The sequence below is a fragment of the Vulpes lagopus genome, chromosome 22 (genome assembly GCF_018345385.1).
Source record: "Vulpes lagopus strain Blue_001 chromosome 22, ASM1834538v1, whole genome shotgun sequence".
Lineage (NCBI taxonomy): Eukaryota > Metazoa > Chordata > Mammalia > Carnivora > Canidae > Vulpes > Vulpes lagopus.
The window spans coordinates 20,522,701-20,540,863 of NC_054845.1; the positions used below are offsets into that span (position 1 = coordinate 20,522,701).

The 18,163-nt window shown below is 37.2% G+C and overlaps 1 long non-coding RNA gene across 1 annotated transcript in view; it reads right to left on the reverse strand.

Annotated features, from left to right (window-relative positions):
• LOC121480763 overlaps positions 1-17,924 on the reverse strand; it is a 41,337-nt gene extending 23,413 nt beyond the window's left edge. The window contains exons 1-3 of the long non-coding RNA XR_005985099.1: positions 17,569-17,924; positions 7,391-7,549; positions 1,146-1,251 (exon numbers count right to left, since the gene is read on the reverse strand). This is a non-coding gene — a long non-coding RNA (uncharacterized LOC121480763). The remainder of the gene's footprint in view (positions 1-1,145; positions 1,252-7,390; positions 7,550-17,568) is intronic.
• Between the last annotated feature and the right edge of the window lie 239 nt (positions 17,925-18,163).

Below are 18,163 nucleotides of genomic sequence, written 5' to 3' on the forward strand. Positions count from 1 at the left end.
AGGAATTTTCCAAAGGTCATCTTAGTTTTTATTTCTATAGAGGAAATAAATAGCTTGTTCATAAAAAAATAATAACCTAAAAAATTAGTGAGGCAAGGGCACCTGGCTGGCTCAATGAGAAGAGCATGTGACTCTTGATCCAAGGGCTATAAGTATGAGCCCCACGTTGAGTGTAGAGATTACTAAAAATATATATGTCAACTTACACTACTGCACTACCAATTTTTTTTTATCTTACCAATTTTTAAGAGAGATGCTGTATGGGCATATAAGCTCCTCTAGTGAGAGTTATACTAAAATTTCAATTGGCCACGCTTTTGATTTGTTTCTAAAATGTCAATTCCTTGTTTAAGTTTGGAAAATTATTGCTACTTAAATTGTTCAAACAAACAAAAACCCTCCTTCACCAGTTACTAAGTTACTAAATTTTTCTAAATTTTAAAGTAACCCAGGTAAGTTAAAACTAAGCTAAACATAAAGACAATGAACTTTATAGTTGAGGTTCTAAATCTCCTTTCAAAATTATTTTCCATAGCAAGATTTTAAGTACTTGAAGTGTTAGGGGTGGTGACATCTTATATTTTTGTCACCCCTCCAATATCATCTATTACAATTCCAGACCAGTAACAGAAGTTCTACAAATGTCTGATTGTTTAAAAAACAAATGCTTGTATCCTTTACCTCTTCCTTGCCTTCTTAATGGTTTATTTTTGCCAATGCACACTGATGGGAAGTTATTTCAGTGTTTGCCAATTAAAACATTTAAAAATTAAACATTGAGTTTAATGGAAGGAATATGCTAGAACTGGCCAATAAGAATAAGTGATTAATTCTGAAATAATGAAAGGGTGCAGCAGGAGCAGCAACAGTCAATGTTATGCTTGCAAGGAAATGATGAGTGGGAAATCTGTGACACCTGACTAAAAATCAATGCTTCTAGAAGGTGATATAATAGCTTTAAGCTGGAAAAAAATAAGTACAGGGAAAATGAAAGCTGACACGGTAAAACTGCACAGAAAGAAGTGGGTAGAATAATGACAATGTCAAGCAAGTAATGGATTTAATGAGGCATAACGCGATGGCACTAAAGATCTCATGTCTTCTAAAACAACTAGTTAATTTAGCTGACTAATTTGCTTACTCACCTTTTCTACTTAATCTCTTAGGAACACTGTGGTGGTCCCCTTCTATTACACTTTGTATCATTTCACAGAGAATCCTCAAAATAACAGTTAATACTAGAAAGATACCCTTGGGGAAAAAAAAGAAGGAGGTGTTAAAAATAAGGCCTTTAACTTATTTATTAAAATAACCATCTAACTCCTAAACAAATCCCAAAGTTATTTTTCTGTGTGAGAAAATACAAATCCCAAAGTTATTTTTCTGTGTGAGAAAATACAAATCCCAAAGTTATTTTTCTGTGTGAGAAAATACAAATGAAATGCAGCTCTGTTTTTCTGGTTCCAAAAGAAGAACACATTAACATGTGGTAATTTGCACTTTATTTTGTTTTTGTTTTTTTTTTTTTTTTAAGAGAAAGGAAGCTTAATATCTAATGCAGATCTTTCAAGGTCTGCATGTGTGCTGTATTTTCTTTACATTAAATTATTCCCAAACTCCTGTTTTGGTTGGAAGTAGACTTGTCAGTAGCTTCCTTCATGTTACTCTGACTTAGAAATTAGGAAACGTGTGTAGAAGTGACTAAGAGAGAACACTAATTGAAAGGGTTTCCAAAGGCTTTTGGACTCTGCCAAGCAAACTCCTTAAAACTGCAGAAGAAGTCCATTGTTTTCAAGGTAGCAGTCAGTGTCTTTCTCTGAAGCTGATTTAACTTGGCTAGAGGATAAGCATCTCTATTAGTGAGTTTAAAGGGTCTCAAAATACAAGAGATGTTTTATCTTGGATAAGCTGATAATTTGTCCTACTTAAGCAAGTCATGCAAATTTCCCTGCAAAACTCTGTGCTCATTAGCTCGTAATTAGGGTAATAAATCTGGAATCACCAAACAGATCAGTGAAAACATCATAGTGTTAATGTGAGCATGAGCTTATCCTGTAGGAACCAGTGGAGAGTTTGCAGAAATCTATTCAAATTCTGAATGCAACACTCCATGTAATTATCATAAATTTAACCCCCAGGAAGAAGAGCAGGAGACAAAGGCCAGAGGAGGGCCATGAAGAGACTTTAAGTCCATGTGAAAACTGGAACTTCTAAATGCATTTCTTAATATAGAGAATTCTGATAATTCATAAATACGTTTCAGAACTATCTTTCACGCAGATTTTCATACATGAACATTTTTTTGTGTGTGAGCTTTTGCCATGCTGCTGGGGGAAACCAGTGGCCTGGAGATACTAGCAATTAGTCAGAATTCACATAGTGAGTCAAAATACTATGTCAAGAAGAAAGCCCAGTACAGGATTCTGCAAAGCAGAAAGCCCACACTCCACGCTTCGTATACAGAATTCTGGGGTGGACAGACAACTACTCTAGAGATGAGAAAGAACTGAGAAGTCTCAGGAAATTAAGCAGTTCTGCTTTCTTTTTCTCTTAACACAAAAAATGTTAATTCTACGCAGCTTATTTGTACACCTATAATATACCTTTTGTTCTGCATTATTTGCAAATTGTTGACAAATTGTTGCAAATATGTCCCCTCCTCCCTTAAAGCTCATATTAACTGATGCCCGTCTAAGTCATGCTTACACCTGCTATGTATTTTCTGTTCCTATCTGAGCTCCACCCAACTCGTTCATTTTCCTCATCATTCAAAATTCAGAAAAAGTTGATTCACGTCAGTACCACCCCATGCAGACTGACTAAAACTAACTTCAACGTTAGGGTAAAAACATGTCTTCTCTGTAGAAGACAGAATTGCCCTTAGACTCCTCACACATGTATTTGTCCTAATCCATGTGATGCTTAAGTTTAACTCAATTTCTTTGTGCTTGACATTACTACTGGGAAAGGTGGTATGTTAGACTCTGCATCTTTCTGGTCTTAACTGAGGACACAGGATGGACTCTCCAGTGATATATACACTGCAAACAAGTTCTTTCCCCTGAACTGGAAACTCTTCTTCAGTTATCCATTTGGGTCTGTTTGGGGAATAATATGCAGAATTTTCACCAAGATGGAACTATTAGCAATTTAGAAAACTAGAAACACATGTCCTCTCTTTGAAGAGACGACAACAACAAAAAAGCCAAATAAGCAACTATGACCTCTATTTATATTTTATCCCTAGAAAGTAAGCTCCTGGAGGGAAGACCACAGTGGAACTTTAGTGTATGCTAATGGATGAACAGAAAGATACTCATCGTGTAACATTAGCTGAAAGACCACATCTGCAGGGTGGGCACAGAAGTATTTTTTATTTCTGGTTTAATTCCTTAGAGGTCGCTGGTAGTCTGGCTGCAATTTATTTGTTTGTTTATTTATTTAGCTGCAATTTAAAATACTTAGAACAGTATATATGGGTATGAGAACTAAATCCATCCTCATTGATGAGTTGGGTTGGAACTTGAATTCTCCTCCAGTGGCAACCTTGAATGAAATAAATTTAAATACTGCTTTGTTTGTTTCCCCTTCATCAGAGATGAAACTACTCTCCTCCAAGAGCATTAAGCACTAATTTACATTTTACCAATATATTCCTACTGTGCTTCTTGGCCTTTTGGTCAAGGTCAAAAATTGCTGCCAAATGTATTCATCCATGGCCTAGAAGTCTCTAGACTAACAACTGTCAGTTTTTCAAACTGGCTGAAGTACCCTGCCACCTTCCAAAATACAACTGCAAGCAGCTCCTCTGCCAGCAGAGCCACAGGCACCGTCCAGTGGTAAAGAGTGTACATCTAAATTGATATTTAACTAAACTGGAGGTGAAGGAGGGCAAAAATATTTTTTTCAGAGCTGACATAATGGAAAAGAACCACCTTTAAATGCTTTTAAATACTAAAGGCTAAATCATATACCTGAAAGTATAAAGGGGATGGAAGCGGTTTAGAATATTTGGAGGCTGCTAGGTTATAATGTCAGCACTGTTGCTTGAACATACTGAGGGGCTAAATCCTGAAGGTAGAGCCTCCTGTTCTCCAAGCACCCCCATCTCAAGGGTTCTTGCCAGTAGACTGTTGTAGGACTTATTGTATATCATAAAATGGAGAACATATTGAGACCTTTTCTCCAAATTTAGGTGCTTCATATTTATTGTTGGGAACCTGGACTCTGCAGTGAAGAATAATCCCTGGGCTTCTTAGGGATTCCATCAGTGACTCCTCTTATTATTTAAGACCAAAAATACTAAATTTGTGGAATCTTTTTAGTTCAGTAAACAAAAATAATTAAGGACACAACCTTTGTCTTTAAATCTCATCCCCAGTTTTATCCTTTTCTCTTTCTGGGATCCTCAACTAAAAAGTCTCTGTCCCTTCTTCTCTCCCTTACACTTTTCTGTGAGCTGTGCTCCTGTCCCTGTGCTACTTTCTTCTAAGGTTTTGCATTTAAACACTTGCATCCAACTCTGGAACATCAAGCTTTGTCCCTAGGACATTTCAGTTATTATACTATGTTTTACTTAAGAGATAGGGTCTGAGAATAAACTTCCTTCTTTACATTTATGATGGACGAAGTGGCAGGATTCTGTGCTCATCACCATGCTCTTTTTCACACTGGGGGTAATGCAGAGGCTGTTGCACACCCGTTTCCAGGAGGTATAGATACTAATGGGACTTAAGGGTAGCTTGATATTTTTCTAGTCAAAACTGGGACACAGAACTCCTGGTGAACAAGCAGGAGTTTATTCTGCTTTAAAACAGGGCTCCCCTCTTCTCTCTGTCAGTGCCCATCGTCCTTCAGATACAGAAGCAGCTGGGGACCAATGCATATGTGGAATATGCATTGGTCCTACAAGGGTAGCAGTGCACAGGTCATGAGCCAGTGCAAGGGAGAACCATTTTCCTTTTCATTTAGAGCGGTTTGGAAAAATGTATAAGCCACTTAAAAAAATTCAACATTGAGTATAGCTTCATTTGGTCTTTTGTAAGAATAAGTAGACTCACTCAACTTAGATTACCCATTTAACGTCAGTGCAAAAAACTGGAGCCACTTCTTAATTACTAACATGTTGAGATTTGTCATAATGCAGGGTGGTTTTCTAATGGCATCCTGAAAACAGGTCCTCTATCACAAGGAAAAGTCAGGAAGATTACAAAACTGAGTTAGGAGTTGTTCATCACTGACCTGGAATCTGATCCTCTTTAAGACATTCAGAACAATTAATGTCAGAATTTCTATGAAGGGAGAATTAATTCCTTTGGAAGTGAGGACAGAGAGTTTCAAACTTGAGTCATATGAGAAGACTAGGAATTGACGACGTGAGCCCAATACTTAATTTTTAACATGAGGGCAAATGTCAAAATTATCTCATTCAACCTCCCAGATTTCACAAAGAACCAGCTCAGTTACATAACTTTTCAAGGCAGTTAGTGGCAAAAGCTTGGGAGTCAGACTCCTTCAGTTGGATAACTGGCTCCAGTATTTTCCAGTTGTGGGGCATCAAGCAAGTTACTTTACCTCTCTTTGCCATAGTTTTACGTCTATAGAATTGGGGTGCTTTTGTACTACTACTTCATAAAGTTGTTGCAAGGAATAAATGAATTCTACTCATACACATAAACCTCTCAAACCCATACTTGTCACTGATCTGCCCTCAACAAATGACAACTTCTTTAACTCTCCTTCAAAGTGAGGCATTTTAATTTTCCTCCATGACTTTTAGACTAATATAAAGAATAGCAAGATATCTTCCATTTTCAATATTTCTGAAAGAAGTAGCATCCCTGTGAATTTTAGAATTAAAATACGTTTTCATTCTTGTTTGAAGTTTATGTGGGTCTTTAACATGAACTTAGGCCAGACTTGAAAAGCTGTAGTAACTCAACATGTTGGACAAGCATTTCAGGCCTGGCTAAGCCTTGAGGAATGGGAAAAAAAGGAAGTAGAAAAGCCTTCCCCATTCAGAGATAATACTTCCCCACCCTCTCATAACTCAGATCTGTACTTTGAAGAGGAGAGGGATTAAAGGAAAGATAAGAAAAATAAGAGTTCTCTTGCAATTCTGCCTTTCTGAGAATTTTGCTTTCCACGAATGTCGTCTTTTCTCTCTCTAGCTCTCCGCCTATCATTCAAAACCAAAATCTTCATGAAAATATCCCAAGATACCCAGCCCACAGTCACCTCTTACTCTCATTAAAGTTCTGACATTTATTGTCATTCCCTTCACTTGCATATTATTTCCAAGCCACACTCTGAAAACTACTCTGCTGTTTTATTAATATTGGGTTATTACTTTTCCTGTGTTAATGTTTTGCTTCCCAAATAGATTACAAGGAACTTGAAGTTTCTGGAAGGTGACTTTTTCTTTTTTAATTAGCTGACCAAAGAAAAGGAAAGGTAATAAAGAAAAAGAAATGCAAACATTGAAACTCAGAGGAATTTGCCAGAACAACTCAAATATCAGCTTTGCTCCATAAGCCCCACCCCAAAACTAAGCAGGACTGAAATGTCCAAAGCAAAGCCATAACAAAGCTCAGTAAATATTTAGCTTGTCTCGGACTATTGCAATAGATTCCTAACTAATCTTCTTGCCTCCAATCTCTCCTGTCCAATCCATTCTCCACACAACTGCTCAAACGATCTTATTTTAAGGTACTCAATAATCAGTTAATTGAATTCATTAAGCATATATTTTGTGCAAGGAAAAAGCTACCTTGGTGATCCAAGCAATTATATCAATGTTATGCTGTAAGTGAAAAGGTAAAACTTTGGCAATTTAAAGTATAAGAAACTCAACTTAGAAGACAAGGTTTTAGGGTGCCTGGGTGTCTCAGTCTAAGTGTCTGACTCCTGATCTCAGCTACGGTCTTATTCTCACAGTTGTAAGTTCAAGCCCTGCACTGGGCTCCATGCTGGACATGGAGCCTACAAAAGAAAGGAAGGAAGGAAAGAAGGGAGGAAGGAAAACAAAGTTTTAGTCCAATGTACGCATTATTTCTAAATTCATAAGGATGACTGCAAACTAGAGCTTGTTGTTTATTGGTCTCTCCGGAAATGTGGCAAAATAATTTTTTATCTACACTATATACAACATGTAGTTTGATCATTAATGGTCTTACGGAATAATACTGAGGTTAGAAACTATAATTCAGGAAATATTCTACATTACATAGCTTCATTTAATCAATCAACAAGTGGATATTCAGTACCTACGACATTCCACATTCCAGGACTGATAAAATACAACAGAAGTAAATCAAATACTGGCCTGTTATGAGAACCTTGATTTTTTTGTTATCAATGACAAAATTTATGCTTACAGGTAAAGTCCTACCTTTTCAATCAGTCAGGGTCCAAGCAGGAAACAGATGGCACATTCAAATTAGGAAAGCTTGAGAACAGCACAACATCCCTTTTATGATCTGGGTGGAAGGAAACCTTAGGGCCAGTGTGGTGCACCAGTATCAAAGCAGATTGTGCACAATACTCAGGTCTGCAGAGGCAGCGGAGAAAGAGAGTTACTAGGGATTCTGGAGACAAAAGATGCTTGTGAAGAAGTAGCTGGACAGAGCTGAAACCTTTGAAATCCATGGCACTGAGTCTCCAGCACCATTCCACTTTGAGATCCCCCCTGCCACCACTCGCCAGCACTCCCTCTTATGCTTGCCCAAAAGTCAGAGTGAGAAGGCTCACTGATGGCATCCACACACCTCAGCCACCCAGGCCACGGAGCTGCAGAGGATGGAGCATAGATCCAGAGGTGACGCTATTCAGTGCCTCCTTAAAACTTTATCATAAGCATCTCTGCAGTCTGTGTATGTTGGTTGAACAGTGCAAACCATTGATGAATGAATGATTTGCACTGCATTTGGAAAAAAACACAATAATATTCTAAGATTCCTAAGGCAAGGTGTTAGAAAAGCTGTCAATGATGTTCATAGAAAATCGGAAAGTAACGAAGCAAGAAGAAAAAGACGGATTTGAACTTGACTTGGCTGCGTAAAACACTACTAATTTCTGCCATATATATTAATTATTTACCATTTATTTACCATTTATGCCTAATGACCATGTAGCACTGTAATGTATATCATTAAATGTGTCAAATTCGTAAAACTACCTTTGCAATGTTAACTTTACACAATTAGTTCAGTTCAAGTTAGGACAGTTTTTGTAGGTTTTGACTCATGCAGGATTTAACTCAAAATATGTGCTTCAGTGGTAGTCCATCCAATCATGTGATTTCCAAAGACCCAGCAAATTGGGGGAAAAAAAAATTGTGGCAGATCTTCTAGCAGTGATATGACTTGACTTAATGGTGCTTAGAGCCAAACCCAAAGCCCAGGATTGGGTTATCAACTAATTCCAGCCATGATATAGAGCAGGGAAAAGCTCATGCCAGACCCTTTATAGCTCTTAAGTCATAGGACTCAGTATGCAGGGAACTGCCACCAGCGGGATCAGATGGGCAAGGGGTGTGCTAATTTTAGCAAATGTATCCTGATCACCAAGACCACATTCCATTTTTATACTTGAACTAATTCCTGATTGTGCCTTAAAACTGGAGACAAGCTGACCTGCCCTTAAACACCAATGATTAAGGTTATGATGTGTTAGTTCCCCATATTTGCACTTCCAGTAAAGATTCGTTACTGAGTGTGTATGCATTTGTTCTAAGCATTTATCATTTAAAAAAAATGTTTCTTTTGCCTTGATAAATGGAGAATACATTGAGTGAACAAATTCTAGATCCTTTAAATTGCCAGAGAATGCCTGATATACACTACAAGTTGTTCTAAAAAGGCACAGTTTAATTCTATCAAAAAGCTGTAATTCAGCAGTGGGCTTGCTACTATAATTAGAGTAGGTTCAAGGTACGATGTGGTATGCATTTAAAGAATTAACTTGCTTTAAAGAAATATTGCTTTCATCCCAGTGGATAGTTGAGTTACTTTGCATCACTTCTGGATAAGGATCTGTACTCAGAAATTCAAAAGTTTGCACATCTGTTGGAACATGGGCCATATTCCATGGACTTCCAACACATCAAGATCTTCACGGATTCTACTCCTCTGTGGGGATCAGTTTTCTAGACTCATGAGACCTCTCAAAGTCACTGTCTCCTCATTGCAGGCCTTCAGTTGTGATAAGGGGAAGAGAATGGTTGTATTAAGTCCCAGCTTGTACCAAGAAAGAAAGCAACATGGTGACATGGAGAAAGGGCAGTTTTTTGCATTTTTACTTCACCCTTGCATGCCGATGTGTTATTTTACCTTTAGACAGTTTACCACTCTTGTGCAGAGAGGACTGCTACATCGTCACTTCAGTTCCAACAGGCATTAATTAACCATCCATGGTAAACAAATGATGAAAATAAGACCGCTTGGGGCATTTTTTTATGGGTTAAGAACACTTACTATATAATAATAGGAAATATAGTGACCCTGTAGTGTTTGCCTATTTTCTACTACATATTTAAAACATCAAGTGATTTAATTCTTTGAACTAGGATGTGAGGTAAACAAAATACCCACTTCATACATGAAGCAACAGACAGTAATGGAAGTAGACACATTTACCCCCAGTCTCACAGCATAGACAGGAGGAAGAGCCTGGAATAGACCAAGTCTGTCTAGTTCTGAAGCTTATATCCTTTCTACTATTCTGGAAACCTTGGCAGTGCCTTTCAGCCTTCCAGTTCCAGTTGTTTTTTCTCTACGAGGATTTCCCTATTATCTTGTACACACAATCCACAGTTTACCCCCAACTCTTCTCCTGCCCTTTGTTCCATCTTAAGCATCTGACTCAGAATAACCTTCCTGAAGCAGCAAGACACTGAGGTTAATGAAGCAGAAGTGCTATTATGTCATTTGGGACAACGACCTATGGGCTGTGGTCAGCTGATTACAGCCTGGAAAGGTCACAATTTGGGGGTCAGAGGTGATGATTAATATGATGTCGTCTTGTATCAAGATCAGTTTTAAGAAATGTCAGAATGTCTAGTCATCCAAGTTTTCTAAAAAAAACTTCTGACAAAAGAATAACTTTTCTCAAAGTTTGAAGTAACCCACTTAGGTACTCTGTAGCCCATATGGTCTTGGGAGACAGTCTAGGAATTAACAATTACAGATTTCTCCTTTCCAGGGCTCATTCTGGCACCTGGGCCTTAGATCCCATCACTTCCAAATTCCTCAAGAAACTTGTTTCTACATGTTTTATCTTCATCTCTAGAATCTTCAGTTTCTTCTTCATTCCACTTTTATTTTTTTCTGCCTTCAAACTTCACCCAAAAAGCTTTAGTTTGTTCTCCTGTCCCCTCTAGCTACCATCTTACTTCTCTCATTCTCATTGCCAATCTTTTGAAACAAGTGGATTCCATGTGCTGCCTCACCTTTGTTTCAGACAATTTCCCTGCAGCCTCCAACATTCTGGCTCCCACCCCACTACCTTTTCGTGGAGGTTCAGTGTTTTTTTTTTGTTGTTGTTGTTGTTGTTTTGGTTTTTTTTTTTTTGCCAAATATATTGGACAGGCTTCCCTCTGGGTATCTCTGTGCCATATTATTTTACCTACTTCACTCCTTGAAACATTGGCTTCATTCTTAGTCTCTTCCTACAACTTTCAGTAGCTTCTGTTCCTAGTTTTCCCTTTGTACTTTTATTTATTTTCTCCTGGTTTAGGGCTTCTATGTAATGGTGACTTAATGAATTTATTCATCTTACTTGGCAGCTTTCTTGAGATGTAAATGACATATAATAAATGGACCATATTTAAAGCACACAGCTTGACGTTTTGATACTCCTAAACACCGTGAAACCATCACTACAATCAAGATAATAAACCATCACCCCAAATGCTTCCTCATGACCCTTTGTAATCACACTTTCCTCCCTCTCCAACTGCCTCCCACTTCATCCCCAAGCAACCACTAATCTGGTTTCTGCCACTATCGATTAGTTTTCATTTTCTAGAATTTTTATAAATCAAACGACTGAGTATTCATTGTTTCTTGGTCTGGCTTTTTTCACTTTGCACAGTGACTCTGAACTGCTATTACACATATCAATAGTTTATTTCTTTTTATTGTCAAGTTTGAATTCATTGTATAAATACACTAGAATTTGTCTACTCATTTCAGTTCTATTTACTCTTTGATAGACATTTGGATTATTTCCAGTTTTTGGCTATTGCATATAAAGTTTCTATGAACATTTGTATATAGCTTTTCTTCGGAACATATGCTTTCATTTCTATGGGATAAATATCTAAGAGTAAAATGCATAAATCACACAGTAGTATATTTAGCATTTTAAAAAACTGGTAAACTGATTTCCAAGACGCTGTACACTTTACATTCTCACCAACATGTATGAGACTTTCAGTTCTTCCAAATCCTTCCTAACGCTTGGTATGTTCAGTATTTTAATTTTACTTATTCTAATAGATGTGTAACTTTTTCTTATTATGGCTTTAATTTGTATTTATCTAATATCTAATGATACTGAACATTTTAAAAATGTGTTTCCCATCTGTATATTTTCTTTGGTGAAGTGTCTTCCATCTTTTTTGCCAATTTTTAAATTGGATGTTTCTTTTGTTGACTTTGAGAATTCTTTATTTATTTTGGGTACAGGTCCTTTAGCAGATATGATTTTCAAGTATTTTTTCATCCAGTCTATGACTTTCTTTTTAACAGTATCTTTCAAAAAGTTTAAAATTTTGACAAAATCCAACAATTTTATCTTTGTTTTTGTGGTCATATCTAAGAAATCTTTGCCTTACCCAAGATCACAAAAATTTTACATTTCACTTTAGAAATTTAGTTTTAAGTCTTACATTTAGGCTGCGATCTATTTTAAATTAATTTCTGTATATATTATGAAATATGAATCCATTTTCACGTTATGGTATTTGGATATCTAGTAGTTTTACCATAATTTGTCGAAAAGACTAGCCTTCCACCATTGAATTGCCCTTGAAAACTGTGTCAAAAGTCAGTTGTTCATATGTGTTTGGATTTTTTTAATTTCATTCCATTAGGTTGTCTATTGCTATACCAACATCTCTGTTTTCATTACTGTAGCTTTATAATAAATCTTGACATTAGGCAGTGTTAGCCTTCCAACTTTGTTGTTGTTCTTCATTTTTAAATTCCCCAACCGTGCCTATTCCTGTAAGTACTACTATTCACATGAGCTTTTCTCTCTAAACATGACTGGCTTTAGTTCTAGATACATTTTCATGATTTCCATAAACACTTTTTTGCTAAAGGCTCTTAATAAAAAAGGAGAACCACTAGCCCCAGCTTCTCCTTTGAGTGCCAGGCCTCTAGCTCTGCCAAGAGACAGATATTTGGAAATTCCATTTCTTCAAGATTTGAACTTTTTGTACTTCTGTGACATTCCCTATTACCTTTTCCATTCCCAGCTACATTATGTCACTTCCACCATTCTTCTCATTGTTGCTCAGACTTGAACTTCATCTTTGACATAAGCCCATCTTACTTCCCCTTATCCAATAAATCACCATAAACTGGCCGGGGTTTTTTTTTTTTTTTTCACTCAGAGTACCTTTCGCGTATGTTTCTCTTCTCTATTCTCATTGTTAATCCATATGCTCACTTTCTCATGCCCAAGTGGCTGAGTGAAAGCCCAACTGATCATCCCACTTCCAGAGTCTCCTTGCCTAAACTATTTCCTCAGTTTTTTTTATATCTTAAAGCAAATTTATCCCCAGACCCCATCTAGAAGTTTTCCTTTCTAGCTTTGTTTCCTTCTAACTCATCTTCTAACTTGCTCCAGTATAGCTGTTTTGTTTTGGTTTTTTAAACTCTCATTTTACTTATGAAACTGGCTAGTTTTCTAAAAAGTATTTTCTAAGAAGGGGATTTTAAGTTACATTTATTTAAAGACTTTGTAGAAAGACTGTGATATCCAGGAACTAACAAAATTTTGTTCCCAGTCCTACTACTTTATTTATTTAAGGTGGGAGGAGAGAGAGAAAATGCGCATTTGTGCCTAAGCAGAGGGTGGGAGTTGGTGCTGAGGGAAAAGGTAGAAAGAAAAAAATCTTAAGCCTTAGGAGGCGGGACTCCATCCCAAGACCCCAGATCAGGACCTGAGCTGAAACCAAGAGTCAGATGCTTCACTGACTACACCACCCAGGCACCTCCCTGCTACCCTATTTAAACTGTACTTTTAGAGTTTTTAGTGAATTGGAAGACAGAATCATCTGACAGTGAATAATTTTATTTAAACTTGTCCCTTGTTCTATAGCCATACAAGAACTTACTGTAGGTTAAACAACAACAAAACAAAAATGAGGTCTAGTGAAAAGTCTCTAGGACAATAAGTGGACCAGCTGGACTAGTGTTTGATAGTGAAGGGGACAAATTCCTTTGACTATAGGTAACTAAAGGAGAATTTTCAGAAGTGACAGGTTACTAAAGATCCCCTCTTCAAAGAAAAGTTCAGTACATGTAGTTGAAATCAACTTAGGTAAATGCCCAATTACTCTTCAGATTTCCCAGCCCTAATTGAAAGTCATGGGAAAGTAACATTTATCATAACTGTAACAAACTTTAAAAGTTTGCTTCCTTATTCTATTTTGTAGAAGAGGTAAGAAAGAAAACATTTTCTAATAAGTTTGATTCTCCTTTAAAGGTAAACAATATTTAAAGATCAATTGTTTTGAAAATAAAAGAAGCATTAGAACCTTGTTTATGGATACAGAGGGACATGAACTAGGAAATGTATCTTCTGCTGGTTTTCAAGAATGTGGTATCTTGAATGGAATTATTAATATTATGAAAGTACCACAGTTAGGGAAAAATATCACAGTTGATTATTCTGGCATAAAATTATTCTCTAAAGGCAGGTGTTTATCTTTTTCCAATTAGCCCCTAACAAAATGCCTTATATATAGTAAGTGTTACAATATGTATTTAAAAATTGAATTCAGTGCTCCTATTTCCCCAGTGGTAATAATACCAACATAGTTAGACAACCAACTTCAAGGGATCAATTAGATTCCTAATTTGCAGTAAGAAAATGAAAAATGAAAAGAAGCAGTGTAGTTCCAGATTGAATCTTGTGTAGGCTAAAAAAATAAAATGGAAGACCTGAATCAGAGCAGGTCACTTAAGGATAAAATTTTCTGATGTGTTACGTAAATTTATTTACGAATGCTAAGAAGTAAAAGCTAAGCAGGGGAAAAAAAAAAAAAAAAAGCCTAGCGCATGATAAACGTGGGATGATTTTTTTTCCCCCCAAGGAGCACAAGTTCTTTTTTTGAAAGACTTCATGTTTTCAAGGACATACAAGTTCAAGTACATGAGTGTGTGGGGGAGTAAAGATGTCATAACTAGAACATGGTGTTTACAACACTGGGGCCCTATATAATCTCACATAATGCAACTTTGTAGTTGCTTCAAAATATAGGAGAATAGTGAGTTTCCTAGAACTCTCATGACTAGAAGGAAACTAGCTTATGTTTCATCTTCTTCATTTAAGAGGAATAAGGGTCTAAGAGCCGGGTAGTGCCCCAGTTAACTCACATAACAAGCTTGCTCAAACATTGCTTGAGTACTCCAGGTCTGTATTACACCAACTTTTTATGTGTTCGAGAAAGAGCAGGAAAGTGCAATGCTTTGTTTGGATGAAAACACAAGAATTCAGGTAAGCCAAATCAAACAGCTTAGCCAAGATGATTCAGCTTATTAGGACATGGGCCGGCAAATGGGGGGAAAAAAGAAGAGGAAGGAGGCGGGGAGCTCTACTATTCCTCAGGAAACCAAATCCCTCTTCCTTCAAAAATCAACAGTAAAGTTCAATTAAAAAAAAAAAAAAAACAAGTCATTGTGTAGAGTAGGAAGAGTACAAGTTGAAAAGGAGAGACTTAGAAATAAATGTGCATGCAATGTGATTTCTGATGATTTTAGAAAAGAATTTGAACACAAAGAGGTTTTGAAGAGACTTGAAAAGGAAAGGAGAGGGATGTAAGAGTGTGAACTTGTCCATTTAAGCACGTTTTCCCCCCAGTCCTTACTGCTCATCTGAAAACAAGAAGTAGAGCAGGTCAGGAAAGGGGTTATGGTTAACACTGCAAGATGAAAGATAAGCAGCCAGGCAGTTAGAAGCCAAAGCATTTTATCTAGAAGAGCAGGTCTGGCCTTGTTTCCATCTTGATAAGAAGTAGATGGGAGAGCTTGTTTGTCCATAGACTAGGATGGGGTGGCGGGGCTGAAGAAGGGAGACAGGGAAGTCAGGGGCTTAGCTATGGAGTTGTGGCAAACCACGAATGTACTGATAAGTCCCTCTTCTGTGTTCTACGTCTACCTGAACTTTGAAATTGTTAGACTTGTCTGTTTAGATAACATGGCTGTGTTCCTTTCAAATGTGAAGACTTAAAAATATCCAGAAAGTTTAGGTGAACTGAACAGGCTTATTATCATAGTCTGAAAGTTTAAAACTGTGGCTAACCGGTTAGGCCACCGACTCAAAATTTGAAGAAAATGACACCTGAATTTAATTCCTCTTTAAATGGTGTGTTTCTCTTTATTCTGAAGATATGCACAATATGCTCTGAATTTCTTTTTTAAATGGTGTTTTCATTTCACTTCAAGTCCTTTTTAAAGACAGATTACAATTAGAGGGGCTTCTACTTTGATAGTGTTCTAATCTGATGACATAACTGGTTCAGAAGTGGTTTTTAAAATTATTAAAATTGACAGAGTTCTAAGGTCACCACGTTTTGTTCTCAGTGTTCTTGGATGAGAGCCAGGGTTGCACGTATTCCTGGGATCTTATTTGCTATTACTTTTAGTATCTCAGTCCATCATAGAACTAAGAAGTCAGAAATTCAAAGTGAAATGAGTTTTGTTATTTTTACAATAGACCTTCACAATTATTTAGTAACTACCTGAAATTATTTTAAGGCTGCTGGGTTTGTACTGCTCATGCCATTCATTGTTCATATAGAATGTATTGAATATGTAAGGTGATTGGCACAGGGGAAAGCATCCCAGAATAGATATAATCCATAAGTGTGTCGGGGCTTGTGTCTCTACTGTGCGAGAGACAAAGCAGAACATTTGTAGTCCGAATGCTTAGATATTAAAACAAGTTTGTATACATGACAGGTCAGAGGAGCGGTCCTAAAACAATGTATTCTTAGTTATCTTGGCTGCTTTCCAGATTGTCTAGTACCTCTCTCTCTCTCTCTGCACCCCCCCCCACGCCCGCTCCTGCTCTTTTGAACCTCTCTGTAAAAAATAAAGTAAAATATTCTCTACTTAAATTTTTTCTTCTATTACCTTTGGCCCTGGGCTACTCAGAGTTGTACTGGTACTGAAAGTTTAAGGCTTGGAGAAATGTTAACGATGATGATGATGATGATGATGATGATGGTGGTGGTGGTGGTAGCAGCAGCCCTTATTTATAGGAGACCTTCCCGGTGGTAGGACTCTGTATTTTACATACACTGGTTCTCCAGTGGTTATATAAATATGCCCTAGCTACCAGGCCCTTACTCTACTTCCCTTCACAGGCAAGTTTTGCTGAGGAATCGTAACAACTTGCTATTCTAGATCTTGGCCTCCAGGATGCTTGTATTTGTTTCTTCTTATAAAAATAAGGTTTAGAGGTATTGGGGTAGCTCAGTCGGTTAAGCGTCCAACTCTTGCTTTTGGCTTGCATCATGATCTCGTGGCCGTGGGATCGAGCCCTACCTCCGGCCCTAAGCTCAATGTGGAGTCCGTGTTAGAGTCTGTCTCTCTCTCAAATAAATAAATAAATAAATAACTTAAAAAATGTTTTTATGTATACAATTTATAAATGTGTAGAAGTTAAAATCTAAAATCATACTCCAGGGATCCTTGGGTGGCGCAGTGGTTTAGCGCCTGCCTTTGGCCCAGGGCGCGATCCTGAAGTCCCGGGATCGAATCCCACATCGGGCTCCCGGTGCATGGAGCCTGCTTCTCCCTCTGCCTATGTCTCTGCCTATGTCTCTCTCTCTCTGTGTGACTATCATAAATAAATAAAAATTAAAAAATAAAATAAAATCATACTCCAACTACCCACACATAAGCACTTTGATCTAATTTTCTAAATGTTTTTCATATATATACGTATGTACATTATTTATTCACAAATGAAATCATTTTAAACATTTGGTTTATAATTTTTTCTAAATATCCATTGATAGCTTTCCATAATGTTAAATAGTTAACTTGCAACCATGAAAAATTATGTAGTTATCAAAAGATGTGGATATAAACATTTTTTAAAATCAATCTTACCATTGAGTATTTTGGTTATTTTTATCTGTATTGGTTTAACAAACAATATAAACACCTTATGATATTTACTCACTTAATTCTTATAACAGCCAATTCGGCTGCAACAACCTTACTGATAATGGCAATCCTTTGACTATTTTACAGATAAAGAAACTGAGGCACAGAATAGCTAAGTAAATTCCCCGTGGTCCCAGAGCTAGTGAGTGGCAGATCTTACCTCAGGTTGTCTGGCTCTAGAGTGAGTGTTCTTAACTCCTGCGGTAAGGTTTCTCTCATAAACAATGCTGCTCTGAATGTCCTATTTCTTCTTTTTCCATAGAGAAATCCCTAAAATGAGAATGCTGGCTTTTCAAATGCATTGGCAGTTGACCTTCAAAAGGCTGATACTTTTCTTTCCCACAGCTGTAGATTTGCAGACTATAGACCATACTGGGTGTTATAATTGAAAGTTAAATTGCAGGCTGCTTTGGCTTGTATTTCTCCTTCACAATCGTCTTAATCTAGTGGACTTTTCTCAGTCCTCTTCCTCCACTGCTTTTGATAATATTTGATCACTCCCTTCTCATGCACCTCTCCCCTGCTTCAGTGTGCTATCACGTCTACTACTCCCTTCAACTTGTATTAACATTCCTTCTCTGTCCCTTCACTGATACTTCTCTCTGACCTCCTTTTTAATTTTAGTGTTTCTTAGCTCTCCACTTGATTCTCTTCTCATGTTGCAGTCTCCCTGGGAAATCTCATCCATTCCCATGACTTTAACAATTTAAATGCTAATGCCTCACAAATCTTTATCTCTTCCCAGACATCTCCCG